Source organism: Periplaneta americana, chromosome 13, assembly GCF_040183065.1.
Source record: "Periplaneta americana isolate PAMFEO1 chromosome 13, P.americana_PAMFEO1_priV1, whole genome shotgun sequence".
Classification (NCBI taxonomy): domain Eukaryota; kingdom Metazoa; phylum Arthropoda; class Insecta; order Blattodea; family Blattidae; genus Periplaneta; species Periplaneta americana.
Genome location: NC_091129.1, coordinates 36,015,167 through 36,033,929, shown reverse-complemented (window position 1 = coordinate 36,033,929; position 18,763 = coordinate 36,015,167).

Here is an 18,763-nt window from a genome sequence, read left to right as displayed (position 1 = left end):
GTGCTTAAGGGGGATGAAGTGATAAAAGTGTGGCAAAAGACATAGAAACAATAAAGTGAGTGTTCAAGGAGTAAGAGTAACTAGCAAAACAATTGGAGAGATAATGTATGAAAGAATAAGTGAATTAGTGTCCAGAGAAACAAGAGTTGATAAAGGAAGTGACTAGAGAAAATTAGAAGTGTTTGTTAATAGTAATTGGTATTGAAAGGTTACTAATATTGGAGTGTCGACCAAGTTAGCGTACAATCAGAGAAATTGAAATGATAGGAAGACAGCAAGTATTTTAATGTAAGTTTACAAATGGAGGTTGAGTTGACTTACAAAAATAGTGGCAAACGGAAAATTTGTCGGGGTGAAAGGGAACAGTTTAACAAAATAAACATGTGATTCAGTGTTTAATGGAGAAATAGGGGATAAGAGTGATGACAGAAGTGAGGAGAGGTAGAACTGATTGTAAATTAGTGATGAAAATCTATGAGTATGATTAAATAGTGCTAGTAAAAGTTAGTTCAAAATTAGGGAAATTTTAGAAAATAGGAAGTACTTCAAATATACAGTCAGTAAACAATAAAAGTGGTGAGGTGTTCATTAGAAAGAAGGGGAAAGGGTAGAAAGCAAATTGATAGTATGTATTATAGTAATAGAGGTAACAAATTTAAAACAAGATGACTGCACACGTCAATGAAAGTTTATTGTAATTAGAAGGTAATGGGGAGCACGAATACAGAGATGTGGTGGCGACCCATTACCAAATAAGAGTTGTAGAAATAAATGTATCAATGTATCAATAATATGCATTTACGGTGTATTAAATTAACGAAAACATTCTGTAAGGCTACTAAATAAATAGGCCTATATCTGAAAATTTCACTTTTCCATAAAGAAAGTTGAGAAAATATTTCTTTTGAACAAAAAAATCAAACTTGTGAAAAATGAACATTAAAATTAAAACTTACATTCTTATAATGCAATTATACTTCCAGACAAATCTAAAAATTAACATGGATACAGTTTTAATAAGTTCTCTTCCCTTTATCTATTGAATTAGTGCTGGCCATCCCTAAACAGGCTCTCCTGAGCTCTAAAGCACGCACTTGCTCCTATGGGCATCAATTGACATCACTGATTTATGTGAATATAAATTAAATATATTCGGTTTTTATGTACGAAATTCAATAATATATCTTGTTATAAATATGATGGAAGTCAAATTCTTTAAATCCTGAATACAACAGTTCTGAAGGATAATCAAGAGTTTATTATGGCATAACTTTATTATTCTTTTCTGTAGCAGAGTTATTGGTATGAGGGAGGTACTATTAGCACTGTATTAACTTCGCACTTTCTTAAACATCAACCGTAGTACACCAACTATTTACTTTTCTTACACATACTGCTACCACCACCACTAAAAAGTTTTGATCAATACTTCAACCATTAATGCTTCATTATACTACTCTGATTGCTCTCTGCAATTTTTTTAGTTGGTTATTTAAAGACTCTGTATTAACTACTAGGATATTTGGCATTGATTGTATTGGTAATAGCGTGATGGTATTTGGCAAGATGAGGCCGAGGGTTCGCCATAGATTACCTGACATTCACATTCATCTTATGGTTGGAGAAAACCTCGGAAAAAACTACCAGTAATGAGCACAAGCTGGAATCGAACCCATGCCGGAGTGCAACTTTGGATCAGCAGGATCCTTGTCCTTGTAAGCTTTTTATTTGTTATACACATTAATGGTAACATTTCACAATTCACATTTTTTGATTTAAAAAGCTAACAATTATTGTGTCTACTTACTGATTGATGTCCACGTTTTTCTTCAGTGATATCGTACACTGCAGCATAGAATAATGAATCCACAGAGAACTTGATTTCTTCTTTTCACTTTTCATTGAAAAATATTCCAGCATAAACTTTTCAGAAATATTCTCTACTTTTTTTTTTTTACACCACTCTTCAAACTTCTTATATTCCTCTTCATACCTCTGTCGCGATTTTGTTGGAATTAATAAATCAGTACAGCTGTTAATGCAATACCATTGACACTTATATTTATAAATAGTCATGGTGACAATACCGACAATAATAACATTCTTCAAATGTTTCTTGTACATGACCCTCTATATGAATCGATGACCTACAAAGCAAATGTATATAGCTTCAAATGTTTCTCGTACAAGGCCCTCTATATGAATCGATCACCTACAAAGCAAATGTATATAGCTGGCAATAAAAATTTTACATTTAGACAATATTCAATTTTACATTATTTTTTTATCAAAGCGGATGAAACTTTGTACGATACACATGTCGTAACTTCATATTACAATAGTAGACTGGTTATCAAACTCGGCCTGCAGCCTTGTTTGGTTTCTTTTGTGCATTTATAATCGTTAGTTGAGTGTTTAGTTTTGTGTTGTGGGTTTATGTTCGTGTGCTGAGTGTTTCATTTACACAGAAACATTTACATAAACCTAAAAATAGTGAAATAAGTATAGTTGTAGTGTTCAGTTTATTTATAGTTGTTATATTTAGTTGGATAAGTTGTTAATTATGCCTAAGAAGAAAAGTATTAGATCTGTACTTAGTTCTGCTCTGAATGAAGGAAGATGGGGTCCTAAAACAGTGAAACAAATTGAGAAAAAATTCTCGTTTTTCATGAAATTGTAGCTTAATGTAGGTGTTCGAAGTGACCACCATCAGCATCCAAACACTATTGATGCCGCCGAATTGCTCCACGAACTAAGTTCTGTAATGTGTCCAGTGTCATAGCTGCACATGACGTTAAATTTTGATTTGTTCTCATAGCACATCCAGTGTAGCTGGCGTTTCCCGATAAACAACATCCTTTAGGGTCCCCCATATGTAGAAATTGGTGTTAGGTCTGGGGACTGTGCTGGGTACTCGACAGCACCTCTTCGACCTATCCATTAAGCTACAATTTCCCCGAAAATGAGAATTTTATCTGAATTTGTTCTAAAGTTATTTATAAACAAACAGTGTATACTTTTTTTTGGGCTAATCTGTATTTTAAATCATGTTGTGTTACATTAAAATTAAATTTCAAATGAAAATTCTGAAGAAATTTTAAGAAAACAGTAATAATAAATCTTGGTCAGTATTACTTACTGAAAAAGAATATAATTATAAGGTATCTGATTCTTCTCGACATGATTCAGTAGCAAAATTTGGGATGCTAACTGGTCATGACTGTTTAGCAACACCCTGTTTAAAATTGAAATTTTTTGTTCACCAAAATGCATCCTGTGTAATCTAGAAGACTCTTTGATGACTCAAGAACATTTACGAAAATGTCCAGCTTTGGCATCAGATTTTTTGGATTCGGACTCTAAATTATACTGCAAAGCTAGAAGGCGAATGGAGAACTTCCAAGTGCCTGGGCAATAGATACTGCTGCTGCTACTATGTTACATTAAATCAAGTTTTATTTAATTTCCATCTCGACATGTACAAAACACAGTTCTGAATTCATTTATGCTTTAGATTGCATTAATGCAATTTCCCCAAAGTATCATTTGTCTCTTCTTGGCAATGCATAAACAATGTCACATTACAAAAATTCTGCTAACAAGTTTGGAGTTAGACCTTCTATATAACCCTAAATTATATGTGTTTTTTAGGTTTTCACGTTGAATGTGATTTGGATATGGCACTATGTCCTGGAGCTACTAACATTTCTAACGTTTCGAAACTACATACAGGTTCCATGATCAGGGCAGATAGCCTAGGTAAGTCCAGACAGTTCACCTACTCTGCTGGGCATGTAGCGCCTGGCTGTTCCACATGCTGAGCTCAAATGACAAATTCTGAGGGGAATATCTGTCAGTGACTAAGCTCTTAAGAGGCTTTTGAGGCTCATAAACCAGTACATATATATTCTTATATGAGGTCTTGCCATCCTCATTGAATAATCAATGAATCGATTCCAGGTGCTGGAACAAATTTTTCTCAAATTAATAGATATTTACAGTATAGCTATCAGAATGCTGCATTGGAGTTAAATCACTTGCTTGAACTCGGTCGAATGTCGCACCCTTGAGTGACGTAAGATCAGTCGTGATAATACGCTCGTAATAAATAGAAGCACAGTACAAGGTCATCTCACCGACATGTCTTATCTTGTATGGAAGGCGACTAATAAGATACACATATGTTTTGGTCACACGGTAAAAATAAGGCTTTATTTTCTGCGTTCATGACAAACGTTTAATGGAACAGTCAATGGAACGTACCAAAACAGGAACATGAAGTTATAAATAGAATAGTATGAAAAACTTCGATATACAGTTATTATTGCTAATTCATAATTATTCAGTATTTGATTTACCACATATATAATTTGATAGGTCCATACATAGTGTTCCGCCGATATACTGCGACAATGTAGAAACATTTTACAAAATATTATTGATATAGCAGTAGATTAATAACAATATTAGTACAGAGATAAAGTCACAGAAAATATAATAAAATGAATAATCATGCTGCACAACTGTTACAGACGCAAAGATTGATACACTAATTATTAGAGATTATTATTATTATTATTATTATTATTATTATTATTATTATTACTAGAAAACTTGATACAGTTCTTGCATTATCGTGATTGTGTTCTCCGTTTATAATAATTACATTTACATCCAATAACATCTATCAGATGTGGCAAAAATAAAATCATTCCTGCATGGGGGAAAAAAAAAAAAAAAAAAAAAAAAAAAAAAAAAAAAAAAAAAAAAAAAAAAAAACATTTACCTACAATATTTATATTACGTTTTAATGCAAGTTTTATAATTGTACTATGGAGAGGTTAGTTAAACACTGCAAATTTTTGAAATGATAAACATCTTTGATGTTACTACACAGTTCATCACTGTAACAAGAACGAATGTCTAATGCTCGGCTTATACTGTTCGAGGATTTATCGCTTGTGACAATTTTACCCATCATGCATGTGCGCTACCTATCGGATTATGCTATGAACTACTTAGCGCTCAAGTGAAAACGTCTGATGCAGACCTCTGATGGCTACTTATAGTCATTGATTATTCAATGAGGATGGCGAGACCTCATATAAAAATATATATGTATATATCAATGTTAACAGTAACTCATGAACTGTTGTTGAAAATGACCATGAAGTCATTTAAATATGCGCTCCTGCATACATGGCTTGAATGTCTTAAATGCAAGTAGTAAGCTATTGATAATGCAATGAGAGGAGTTCGGCCGGCACCATGGATCGTGGCTCAGATGGAAAGAGCGCTCAGCGCGCACAGCTGAGGGGTTCCAGGTTCGATTCCTGGTGCCGGAACGAATTTTTCTCAAATTAATAGATTTTGAGGCTTAACCGACCCAAAAAATTTGAGTTATTATACCTAGTAACAATAGATCTATAAGTTTGCAATAACGATGTATCATAACAGTTGGTTTTCACTCACATCCTTCACTGTTGGCAGTCATTCCAGGATGCAGAGTTTGGTGCGAGACTTGTGGCATCTCAGTATGAAACAAGTCTAGCCTTCCGCCACAATAATATGTCGCGCTATATTGGTGTTCTGGGGGTGATGATGGTCGCCTTCTCATGGTGCCCCCTGAACTATGTTTAATGAACATAGAAAAAAACGATCATCCAATATGCTCAAATGACAAATACAATCCAAAGTAGAATATTCCGGAGGTAAAAAAGTCCCCTCATTCGGATCTCAGGATGGGGACTATTTTAGCATGCCATAAAAGACAAAACACAATATAATTCTACCTCAGCTGAAGTCTTACAGTGGAATGCTGGAGGCCTTAATCAAGACAAGAAAACTGAAATACATAAAATTCGAATAGATATAGACATTGATATGTTTGCAATAATGGAAGCCAATGTTAAAGCTGAACAATTACAGTTCTTTGTTTTCAAGAACTACAATACATTTCTGGGTCATTTGCAAAATTTGTATAACAAATGGACGATTGAAAACGTCAAAATTAAAGTATTATTTAGTGCATATTCTGCATGTATTAATATAGTGCAATGTCTCTGCCATAGTAATCAGCCACTGTACACTCACCTCGCTTTACAGCATTCTCCACAAGTATCAATGAATCTTTGATGGCACGACAAAATGTCAGGAGTGTTATAGGACAAGACAGTGGATCTTTTATAGAAATAGAATTCCTTTATTTTTATATCAGATATTCTTTAAACAGTGCATAGTTCTTAGAATAGTAACAGAACTAACTTCAGATCAAAAATGAACAATTAGTATATTAAATATCTTAATATCAAATCTTTTACCTAATATAAAATAATAACTTGTTCAGTAACTAACAAACCATTCTTTCATCATCATCATCATCATCATCGTCATCATCATCATCATCGTCCTTGCAGGTATTAGGCCTAGTGGCCTGTTATGATCTCTGTCCATCTTTTCAGGGGGCGTCCCAAAGATCGTCTTCCATGTGGTATATATAGCAGAGAATTTGTCTTGGGAGTCTGGAACGGAGTCCCAAAGCCGGTTCAAAGGCTATAAGGTGGCAACCCTACCACTGAACTTACTACTCCTCGGCTAGCAACCGATTAGTAGGACATTTATATGCTTTCAAATCTCCGAACCATTCTTTCAGTAACAATTATCTTAGTAGATTGCCCTTAAGGCGAAGATATTTGAGCTTTAATTTCTTTAATGATAGATAAGGAAAAAATTAAGGCTCTGTTTTGAATGATGTAACAGACATGACATGGAGTAACAGATCTGACAGGTAACAGACATGACAAAGCAAACATAAGCATGTGCGAACCTAAAGTTTTTTTTTTTTTTTTTTTTTGCTTAAAAATCTCCAAAATAGCAACTTAGCTACTGCACACGTGTACTATTATGTCCTCTTGATCTTGACTTATCTTGTTATTTGTGGAAAACACAACATTAACAGATCTGACATAGTAAAAATGCATGTTTAGACTAGAACACAAAGCAAGAGTATGATACACAAACTCGCCAAATCAAAATGGGTGAACATAGCAGTACAATCAAGATGGTTTTTGTGCATCATCTTGGATTGTGCTGACATCTGTGGGATTTATTTTTCAACTGTGTACCCATAGGAACAGAATGGTGTAACAGAGCTGACTGGTTTACTGGACTAGAGTAATTATGCAATCATATACAGTGAAACCTCTCATTTACAGACATCGAAGAGACGTAACAATCTGTCCGCATCTGGGAGGTGTCCTTTATTGGGAGGGAGACTCCCCAATGTAACAGTAAATTTATAATAACTTATACATTACAGTATGTATTTCTTCGTGCTTTAAATGAAATGTATTACTGTAGTTTAATTCTAAATATAGTATACTACAGTAAATTCTTTGCAACTTTGAACTATAGTAGATAAGACTGAAAAAGGAAAATACAGTACTATGCCATGCAATTTTATTCTAGATCTACAGTTATGCAGTACTGTAATTTACTGTTTTCAACTTAACCATTACGTTCAGGTGCCAAGTCTCTCGAAACTAAACAACTGATTGAAGTGAAGAGAATAATCCTACTAGCCCTATTATGTGTCGAATACAATTTCACCTTGGACCCATCAGACAGGTTAAATTTTATGACTTTGTTTATCCACTCGCTTCCAGGCAACAAGGGGTAGCCGGTTGGGCTTGTGGTAGCCTACAAGACCCTAATTGTCTTCTTTCATGGTAAGGAATTTCTGTACAGTTCTCAAAACTAAATTTTCCATTTTTGTAACACATTAGGTTTTGAAATCAAAGTTCTGTCCGCAGTCAGGAGGTAAAGCAAGCTTTAGGACTGTGAAACAGCTGTCTGTGTCCGTGTCTGAGAGTGTCCGTAAATGAGAGTTAAATTGATCATTATTTCTATATTATTTCAGTTGGGACATAAAAATCTGTCAGTATATGAGGAGTGTCCGTATCTTGGAGGCGTCCATAAGGAGAGGTTTCACTGTATAAGGAAATATAAAGTCAGACATAAATGAAGAAGTTTTGATAATATCAAATGTTTATAACTGATTAAATGGCGATCTTACTCGTGTTAATTGTGTAAGCATGTGCAGCTTACAGCTGTTTCGGTGCTTCTTCACACCATCCTCAGAGCCTACTAGATCTCGGCGTCATCTCGAACTTCGCTGCCTGTTGTGTGGGTGCGTTTGATGATTTAATAAATTATTTATATTCAAGTGTTGAAAGTAGTGTACGAAAGATTCAACATGGATCAAATGTTTCTTTAATTTTTTTTTCTCAATTACATTATTAAACACTGCTTTATCTGTACATAATCGTGCCCCATTTTAAATACTTAACTAGTATGAAGACGACATTTTAGCTGTTACTATGGGAATTTTATTTTATTCTCGTGAAATATTTCACATCAAGGAAATAATTTTTGTTACCTTTACTACATTAGTATTGAAACTACTCACTGTTAGGAATTTATAACTCTATCGTTACCGGTATAAATGCAATAATAATTGGAAGGGTATGAATTGATGGACCTCATTTGTTATACAAATTCTGCAAATGACACTTCTACAACCTAAAGCAAGACAAAGAGCTAGTGGCATACTAGTTGGCATCAAAAGAGGAATAACTTTAACCTTCAACATTATTAAACAAATTACTGAGGAAGACAAATCTGAAGTAACGAATATACTATGCAAATGTGGCTTTCAGGTAGAAGCTCCCTGTGAAGCAGGCTTAATATATTCGTTACTGTAGTACGTTAACAGAAAGCCACAATTTAAGTCACACAGAATTGTGTGCACTCAAAGCTGGGTTTCTGGCGTCTTGTCAGCCCATTTGAGTTGTGTGGATATAAAAGGAAGAATTGTGACGGTGTCTTGTATAGTTCCTGGGGTAGCTCAATCGGTAGAGCATTCATGCGCTAAGCAAAGGGTCCCACGATCGATACCCAGCCCAGGAACAATTTTTCCCTTGAAATTATTCACAAATCTGAAATTTGTAAAATAGAACTTTGGATAAATAACACTTCAAAATGTATAGCATATATAACCCCCTAATAACAAACCCAATTTGGACAATATAGTAGTTACACCAAAGACTCTCATAATTGGAGACTTCAGTGGTCATTCTAAAGAATGGGGATATTTAGGCATCAATTCTGTTGGCCATTCAATAGAAGATTTTCTTAACACCCAATCAATCCAATTATTATTCAACCCAGAAGATCCTCCAACATTTCTTCATTCCCATGGAACATCTAATCCAGATTTAACTCTAATATCTTCAGACATATATAAGAAGGCAAGCAGGAAAGTTTGGAAGACCCTGGACTTGGCCACAGAATCATTGTTACTTCTATTTTACTACATCAGAAACCTACAAACAAATCTTATAACAGATGTTCTTGGAATTTTAAAAAATCCAATTGGACTAAATTCAGGGAAGACCTAGAAAATAACCTCTCCATTAATATGAATGAATCCCCAGACAAATGTAACAATATAATTTGTGCAACTATACTAAAAGCAGCAAAGAGATGGGTGCACCGAGGAAAGATCCCAAAATACAAACGTTTGTGGACAAAAGATTTAGAAACATTAAAAAAAGATTATTACAAAACAAAATTATTTCACACATAACAATAAATATTATACACAAACTGAAGGATTACCAATGGGTTCACCTATATCAAGTATATTAGCCGAAATCTTCATTCATAATATAGAACAAGCACACATACTAAACACTGACAACAAACATGCAGAGAGAATAATGTACTGGCATCGATATGTAGATGACATACCGTAATAGTCCTATATAATGGAAACAAAAGACAAATAGAAAACCTACATCAACAACTCAACAAAATACATCCCAAATTAAAGTATACAATAGAAACAGAACATAACCAAGCTATAAATTTCTTGGACATCACCATAACCAAAACAAATAATAGACATGAATTCAAAATATACAGGAAGCCCACCACAACTACAACACACATACACAATTCATCAAACCATCCCATACAATATAAACATGCAGCTTTCCTTACAATGACACACAGATTAATTAACATACCAATGAACAATGACAACTATACTGAAGAACTAAACACAATAAAATATATAGCACAAGACAATGGATATAATCCTAACATGATAGACACACTAATAAAAAAGGCAAAACAAAAACAGAACAAACCAACACAAACACCGCATGAGAATAAATACATAACATTAACATATCACAATACCAATACTCTAAAAATTGCAACTTCATTCAGAAAACTAAAATCCAAGATAGCATACAAAACAAATAACACAACACAGAAATATCTAAATAATCACATCAAACATTCAAATAAATATAATTCAACTGGTATTTACAAACTAAAATGCAATAATTTCCCACATTTTTTACATAGGACAGACAGGAAGAACCTTTCAAACAAGATATAAAGAACACATTAAAGCTATAACCAAACCATACATCACATCAAATTAGGCAGAACATATTATCAACAATAATCTTGACTACAATAATATAGAAACAGATATGGAAATTCTACACATCACACCAAAAAGTCCACAGTTAAACATCTTAGAACAATACGAAATATACAAACATACAATAACACACCCACAACATATACTTAATGCACAATTACAGTTCAATACTCACACATTATTCAATATCATGATACATAGCACACAAACAAACACCCCCCACCATAGGAGCAACACACCCCACCCCTACAACTGACGAATGCAAATGGCAGTATGCAAGATCAACAGGAACATCAGTAGTTTCTAGGACACTGAAGATGACGCAGAACCGGCGTCGAAACAGGCCGTCTGTCTAAGGTACATAACCTTTTTTAAAAATTTTAACACTTTTAACGTGTCGTTAAACAATTTTAAGTCTTTTAAACAAAGTGTTAACGTGAACCAGAATCAACGACATTAAAAGTAGCTCGTGATACAGCCAGAAAACAAGCAGAAGAGAACAGTAATAGAGAAAATTTTATAGACTGGAAGCTTGTAAAGTGGCCAAATTTAAGAAAGGCAAAGTTTTAACAATTTCATCTCTAAAATGGACTATAGAAAAGATGGTATAAGAGCTTACCCGAATTTATATCTAATATCACAAAGAGTAATCCACCAAGTAACTCACTTATAATTTACAAAAATACACAACTAACAGACCCCCAGGTTATTGCAAATGCCTTACATATACCTACAATAATACATAGAATCACAACAACTCACAAAATGTTAGAAAAAACATGAAAAAAATATGAAGGTGAACAAAAGAAGTGTGTTTACATGAAACACAAGAGAAGTGTTTGTTGATAGTTTCACAATCCATGAACTAGATGCAGCTATTGGGACTCTTAAATCCAATGAAGTCCCTGGTCCAGATTTAATTCATTCAGAATTTATCAAGAACCTTAGAGACAAGTCTAAAAAACCATGCTGAACTTTTTACAGTACCTGCTAACTGGAAAAAAAGCAACACAGGTACCGGTATTATACCCATTTTGAAGAAAGGTAAAACTTAATCTAATATTAATAACTACAGATCTATTTCTCTGACAAGTCAGATATGGAAAATATGGAAAGAATGATTGCTGCACGTCTCAATTGGTTCCTTGAATCCCACAACTTGTTTTCAGAACAGCAATCTAGCTTTATACAATACCACTCACCCAGTGGTGATATTCAAAAAGTTTAACAATCTGTTCTCTCATGTATGTAAGCTTGTAGAAAAATTGCACAAAATAGAAATCTGAGGTAATACGCTCTGTTAGTTACAAGACTTTATCACACAGCGATTCAGCACAGTTAAATATCAGTTATAGTTTTCAAAATACAAACACACAGCTATGGGTGTACTTCAAGGAGCATGTTGAGTATAACATTATTTAATATATTTAGCAACGATCTTCCCAAATCTTTGGCAAAGAAGTAAAGTTTGCATTATTTGCTGATCACCTCGTCATTTGGGTTTCAAAACCAAAGAATAAGCTCAAGTCATTGGAAACCCAAATTAATACAGCTATGTCTAAATTGGAATATTCGTGCTCTACTAACCTAATGCAAGTAAATGCAGACAAAACTAAATATAAAATATTCACAAATGTCACTAAACCAGTTAACATAAACATCAAGCTTAATGGACTTCCCTTACAAAGAGCAATCAATTCACAATATCTAGGAGTCATATTTGATACTGGAAAGATCATATTAATACTGTAATAGGAAAAGGCAAAAAGAGATTAAATCTGTTAAAAAGATTAGCTGGCTGCAAATGGGGAAGCCAGAGACGTACACTAAATTCCACATATATGTACATGAAACCTGTCCTCAAATATTGTAGTGAAATACTCATCACATGCACCCCACAACAACGAAATAAAATAGAACAATTTCAAAACCAAGCACTACGTTTAATTATAGGTGCGTGAGATCCACACCAACAGATTCAATGAGACAACTTACTCAACAAAAGCCACTGATACACGACTTTCAAGAACAAGCAGAAATCCGGTGTGAGAAATTAATTAGACTGTCTAATGCAGACTATTGGATAAAATACAAAATCTTGCCTAAGTTACTAAATTAAACACACAAGAAGGATTTATGCAGAAAGTTAAACGATTACAAACGCATCTCATTCCCCAAACTGACATTGAAATGTCACAAATCCGACAAAATCCCTTGGAATACATAAATATTCAAACTGGAAACAACTTATTGGAACCAAACCAAACCAAACCAAATGCTCTTTCCTTAAACACATCCAAAACAACTGTTGTTCCGTTTTCACTAAGGTCCAATGGTCTTAAATCTCCTCAATCTTCTTGTAGGCTCAAAATTCATCATTCTTATTGTTCTTCTTAAAATTGTGAATGTCCTATATTAACCGAATCCTCAGAAGTTGGGTATTTAGGCATTACAATTGACCAACATTTACGATGGAATAAATGTATTACATATTCATGCAATAGATTACGTAAAACTTTATATCTTTGTTATACTTCAGTCATATTTACCAGTCAATATTTTTTTCGTCTCATTTACTTAGCTTTATTTCAATCCATTCTCCAATATGGAATTTTAAGATGGGGAAATGCTTGTAATTCTAATTTCACTCCACTAATACTTATTCAGAAAAGAATAATTAAAATAAACCAATTGATTATTCATCCGAGCTTTTGTTCACTGATTTTAATGTTTTGAATATTAAACAGATTTACTATATTGCCTTATTAAACTTCATACATAAAAATCGTAATAAATTCAAATTGTATCATCATAAATATGGAACTAAAAGATCCGATTTTATACGACTAGAGGAAACGAAGTGTTTAACAAGCCCAGCTCTTAGCTATGATACCTATTATGGTCCAAGGTTATACAATAAAATAATTGAAAAATACCCAAATTTGGAAAATTTTAGTATCAGAAATTTCAAAAGTAGCGTTAGGAATTTAATTTTTAAAGAATATACATAGGTTGGATAAAAAGTAATGGCAGCATTGCTGTCACATGACGATGGTGCGTTCGAAAGCTGCCAGCTGTGTGGACATGAACAAGGACTGTTAGATGAGTTAGTGCAGCCAGCGGCGACAGTACTCCATCAATTTACTGCAGTGTGTAGAACGTTCACTTTCATTGGGATAGTGCGAGCGTCCTACGACCATCCTTACAAAACTAGAGCAATGTTCCTGGATCAAAATTGAAATGGCACGAGGTCACAGTGCACAAGAATGTTTTCAGGGACTGCGTGAAGCATGTGGCAATGCAGCGTTGCCATATCGCACAGTTCCACGATGGGTCAAAGCGTTCCGGGAAGACCTTGTTGCACCGGTACCAAAGGGAAGGTGATGACTTTCTTGGACGAATCGTCGCTATGGACGAAACCTGGACTCGCTCGTATGAACCAAACTTGAAATGCCAATCTAATGAATGGAAGCATCCCGGTTCTCCTCATCCAAAGAAAGTGCGCCCTACACAAAGTGCTGTGAAGGAGATGTTCATTGTGGCGTATGACATTGATGAGGTAATACTGCACCACGCTATACCTCCAAGGCAGACGGAAAACGCGGACTACTGGAACATCCACCGTACTCACTCGATATGATCCATGCAATTATGATCTTTTCACCAAAGTGAAAGAACCACTGCGAGGGACCCGATACAATACCAGAGATGAACTTATCCATGCTTTAGGGTGGTCAATACAGAACATCAACAAAGATGGACGTGCTGATGGTGTACAACGCCTTCCAAACATTTGGCAAAAGGTAATAAATAAGGGGGGCGACTATACAGAAGGTACGTAAATGTTGTACCCCTGTGAATAAAGCCATGTCAGAAATATCGAGCTGTTGCCATTACTTTTTATCCAACCCTAGTATGTTGATTTAATATGGTATGTATTTTTATGATTTAAATTGTTAAAATTGAAATTGTATTTTATTCCTATAATTGTTTTTTTCTTGACCCACTTTGTGTCAAATAATTATCTTTGTTTGTGTTAAGTATGTGTTTAGATAACTCCCTGAGCACAAGTGTTTTACTCCTTCAGGTAAGAATTAAGAGTGTATATTTGCACATGTTATTTTACTAACAATAAACAACAGTAAACAATTGTTAAAAACGATACAAATCCAAATGTAGCAAAATAATTAATAGCAAATATCGTTGTGAAACCTGGCTACACATTTACAGTGATGGATCTTTACTAACCGATTTTGATGCCGCAGGAGCTGGAGAAACATAAATTTTTCTCTATAAAGAAGTCAGGAAGGACTCCACACAACTTCTCAGTGCTGCACCCTGATTAAGCAGCTCCAAAAACTGGCAAGAAAATAGTTCTGCAATAGGTTCCAGCGCACTGCGGCATTACAGGTAATGAATTAATGGGTCAACTTGCTGTGAAAGGCTGCACTGTAACACAAAAACATATTACTCAAAAATCATTTATTTCTGTCACATTAAATAAAAAAATTCAATACAAACAAAAATTTCTGAACAGAATAAAGGAATCAGCTAAAGATAAATCATGGGAACCACCCCTCCAAAATATAAACATCATCCCTGAAGAACCAAGAAATTCAGCAGTGACAGCCTTCTGCCTTCTGACCGGGCATGATTCTTTGGCAGCTCATTTACATAGAATCAGCATCTCCCTCTCACCCAATTGTGTGTTATGTGGAAAGGACGTAATCATGGATAAGTACCACCTGGAAAATTGAGAAGCCTTGCCTGTTCACCTTAACATCACGGAAAAATACTGGACTGCAAGACAGCTGATGGCTTCATTGCCATGATACCAGAACTTTGGCTACCAACCAACCAACCAACCAACCAACCAACCAACCATATTGGTTTTCTCTGAATGAGCTGCGTTTTGAGTATTAGTTCAATCAAAAGTGAATATGTGTTGTGTATTGCATATTAATTTTGTGTAAAATGGCACATTGAAGTCATAATTGTAGAATTAAAAGAGAAACTGTATTCAAGTTGGATGTATGAAACAAAATGTGCTTACAAAGACAGAAGATCAACACCGAATTTACATATTAAAAAAGCACAGGGAGGAAAACAAAGTATAAATTTTCAATTTTCATGATATAAGAAATATGCTTTGCTAACAGAGTGTTATGAGACATATCGTCGTTGTTCCTGCAATAACTCCTATGTGACATATTTATCGATTTTCAGGTTTTTGCTCTATTAAATAACTTAAATAGTGATACAGCAAATAATAGAATCTCCTATATGCAATTATATTTCTTTGTTTCGAAAATGTAAGAATTCAGTCTCCTATGTACGGCTGCCATAGGCTGAATAAATGTGTTTTTTCTTCCTACTGAAAACTTTTATATTTTGCACATAGGAGTTATTGCAGGAACAACAACGATATCTGTATTCTGTTCGGGGGTGAAAATGAGTGGACCTCATCTTCTTGAGGGGTCTGTCACAAAAAGAAATGATAGAAAAGCCGAGAATCTTCTGCTATATAAAAATATATAAAGAAAGCAAATTTTTTCAGCTTAGTCTACCTTAGCTTCATCACTGATATGTAGAGCCCGGATTATATGTAATTACATATTTTGTTCCTATATACAGTGATGGACAAAAGTATTCGGGAAAGTAATAATTAGCTTTTAAATTACTTGTAGGTGGGAATGTAATGAAGAGAAATGAGAATGCTTCTGAAAATAAATAATTGTATTGTCATATGTTATAAATGTATACAGAAAATAAATAATTGTATTGTCATATGTTATAAAGGTATATAGAAAAACATTGTATGATTTGGCTACAAGAAGCTTGGACAAAAGTATTCAAAAATAGACACAAAATATAAACAAAATATACTTTAGTACTTAGTTGCCCACCATCTCCTGCGAATGACTTCTTTCAATAGTACAGGCATGGAAGAAACGAATTTTTCAGTGACATTCCGCCCTATTTGATGCCATTCCTCTAGAAGTTTCCTGTTTGAGATCATTCCTGTTGGATATTCGATGTTTCCGGACTCATTTCTGCAGTTCAGACCACAAATGTTCGATTGGATTCAAGTCAGGGATTGGGGTGGAGTGTGCAAAGTGTGAGGTGTATTGTAGACAATCCACAAACGAACAATTTCTGCGGTATGTTTTGGGTCATTATCTTGTTGAAAATAATAATCCCCTAAAAGACCAAGTTTATCTGCACTCTTCTTAAGATTGTCCTGGAATATCTGCATGTACTTGAACTTGTCCAAGGGTAAATTGTCAGTAAATACCAGTTCTCCTACACCAGTGGCCGACATGCACCCCCACACCATGACACCTCCACCTCCATGCTTAACTGTTGATATAATATTCTTCTAGTCTAATTCTCTGTTCGGTTTTCTCCAGATCAAAAGTCGCCCATCAGAATGAAATATATTAAATTTACTTTCATCTGAAAATATAACTTTGTTCCAGAACCCTGCAGCTTTGTCGACAAATTCATTTGCGAACAGTAGTCTCTTCTTTTTATTTACCTTATGTATACAGGGTTTCCTCCATGGCACCCTGGCATTGTACCCGGCCCGGTGAAGAGCTCTGGTTACCATTTTAGGATGAACATCTGTACCAAAATCGTCCTGTAAATTAGCTGCTATTTCTGATGCACTCACCTTTGGATTTTTCTTCACTGTCTTAATAATCTCCCTTTCTTCCCTGTTGGTTAGCTTTCGTGGACGACCTGTGCACTCTCTATTTATTAATGTCTTCTGTTCTCTAACATTTTTTATAATACTACACACTGTAGAACAGCTTCTGTTGACAGCATTTGAAATTTCGGCATACGTCTTCTGTTGTTTGTGTAAATTTATAATACAGTAATTCTTCTTTCTGTGACTCGTTAGTCTATCGACTGCATCAAAACGATGGTTGAAGCACTAGCGAATGTATACACAGCATTTTTACTGTATAGTTTGTCTCCACGACTGCAATATCCTAGCATATTATGGTTCAAACGATTGCTAGTCGCTTTATGTTCGGTTTGACACCTATTTCTCTGTATAGGTAGAAACAATAAGGAATTATGTTATGATAAAAAGAAAAATTAGTACAATTATAATGTTAATTCGTCAGAATGTTTAATTTAATGAAGATAAAGGGTTCATGCGAATATTTCTGTCCATCACTGTATGTAGCTATGAGGAAAGCTAAAATGTCGGCGAATCATATCAAAGAGATCATTATTCCAAAGTTTTAAGTTACATATTTTTACACATTTTGGTGCATAATAAATATTTTGGCATATTTCACATATTTTGAAAGAATACACATTTTTTTCACCAATTTTCCCTCTACTTAATTCTTAAGTTATACGTTTTAAAATTGTTTATAAAGCTTATTTCTTCGTCTCCAGTGCGTAAATATAATTTAATAATTGAAAATAATAACGTATTCTGTGAAAAAATGGACATTTTTTTGCAATGCTAATAGTGTGTATATCCCTTAAGAAGTAACGGTAAAGTAGACTAGGAACAAATACCACTGCGAAGGGTGGGTCATTGTACTGCTAACGCGGTGAAGGAAAAAGTGAAAGTTACCCTATGGGTATAACCATTTCCCACAAACATCTCCAATCAATTGCTCTAAAAGAAAACAATAGTTTTTTTTTTTCTGTTTTCTTATGAAGCTTATTTTGACATCAGGTGATACAAATAGCTAGTCTACTGCTGGATTTCAATTGACGATTCCTTTACTACGATGGTAAAATCGTGCTATGCAAAGTGTGTGGCAAACGCATTGGTTGCTCCATGAAGTCACAGTTAGAACAGCATTTAAAAATTGAACTTCATGTGAGAAATAAAAAAGTGCTCCGTTGAAAAGAAACAAGTTCTTGTTACACAAGTGGTGGTGCAACATTCTTCGTCTTGTACCAGTGAATTTAATAAAAATTTGTGCGTGGCAATGGTTGCTGCAAACATACCATGGTATAAACTTGGAGTTTCAAAGTTTCAAGCTTTCCTACGCAAATACCGCAACTTCAATATTTCGCATGAATCAATACTCCATAAAAATTATTTGAACTCCTGCTATATTGACACAATGGAAACGATTAGAGCTGAACTTGATGATTTCTACTTATGGGTTGCCACTGACGAGACGATCAATGACAGCAAAAAATATGGGAAAAAATATTTAATTATTAATTGCGCCACCAAACAATAATTAATTGAGGTTGAATCACATGTGC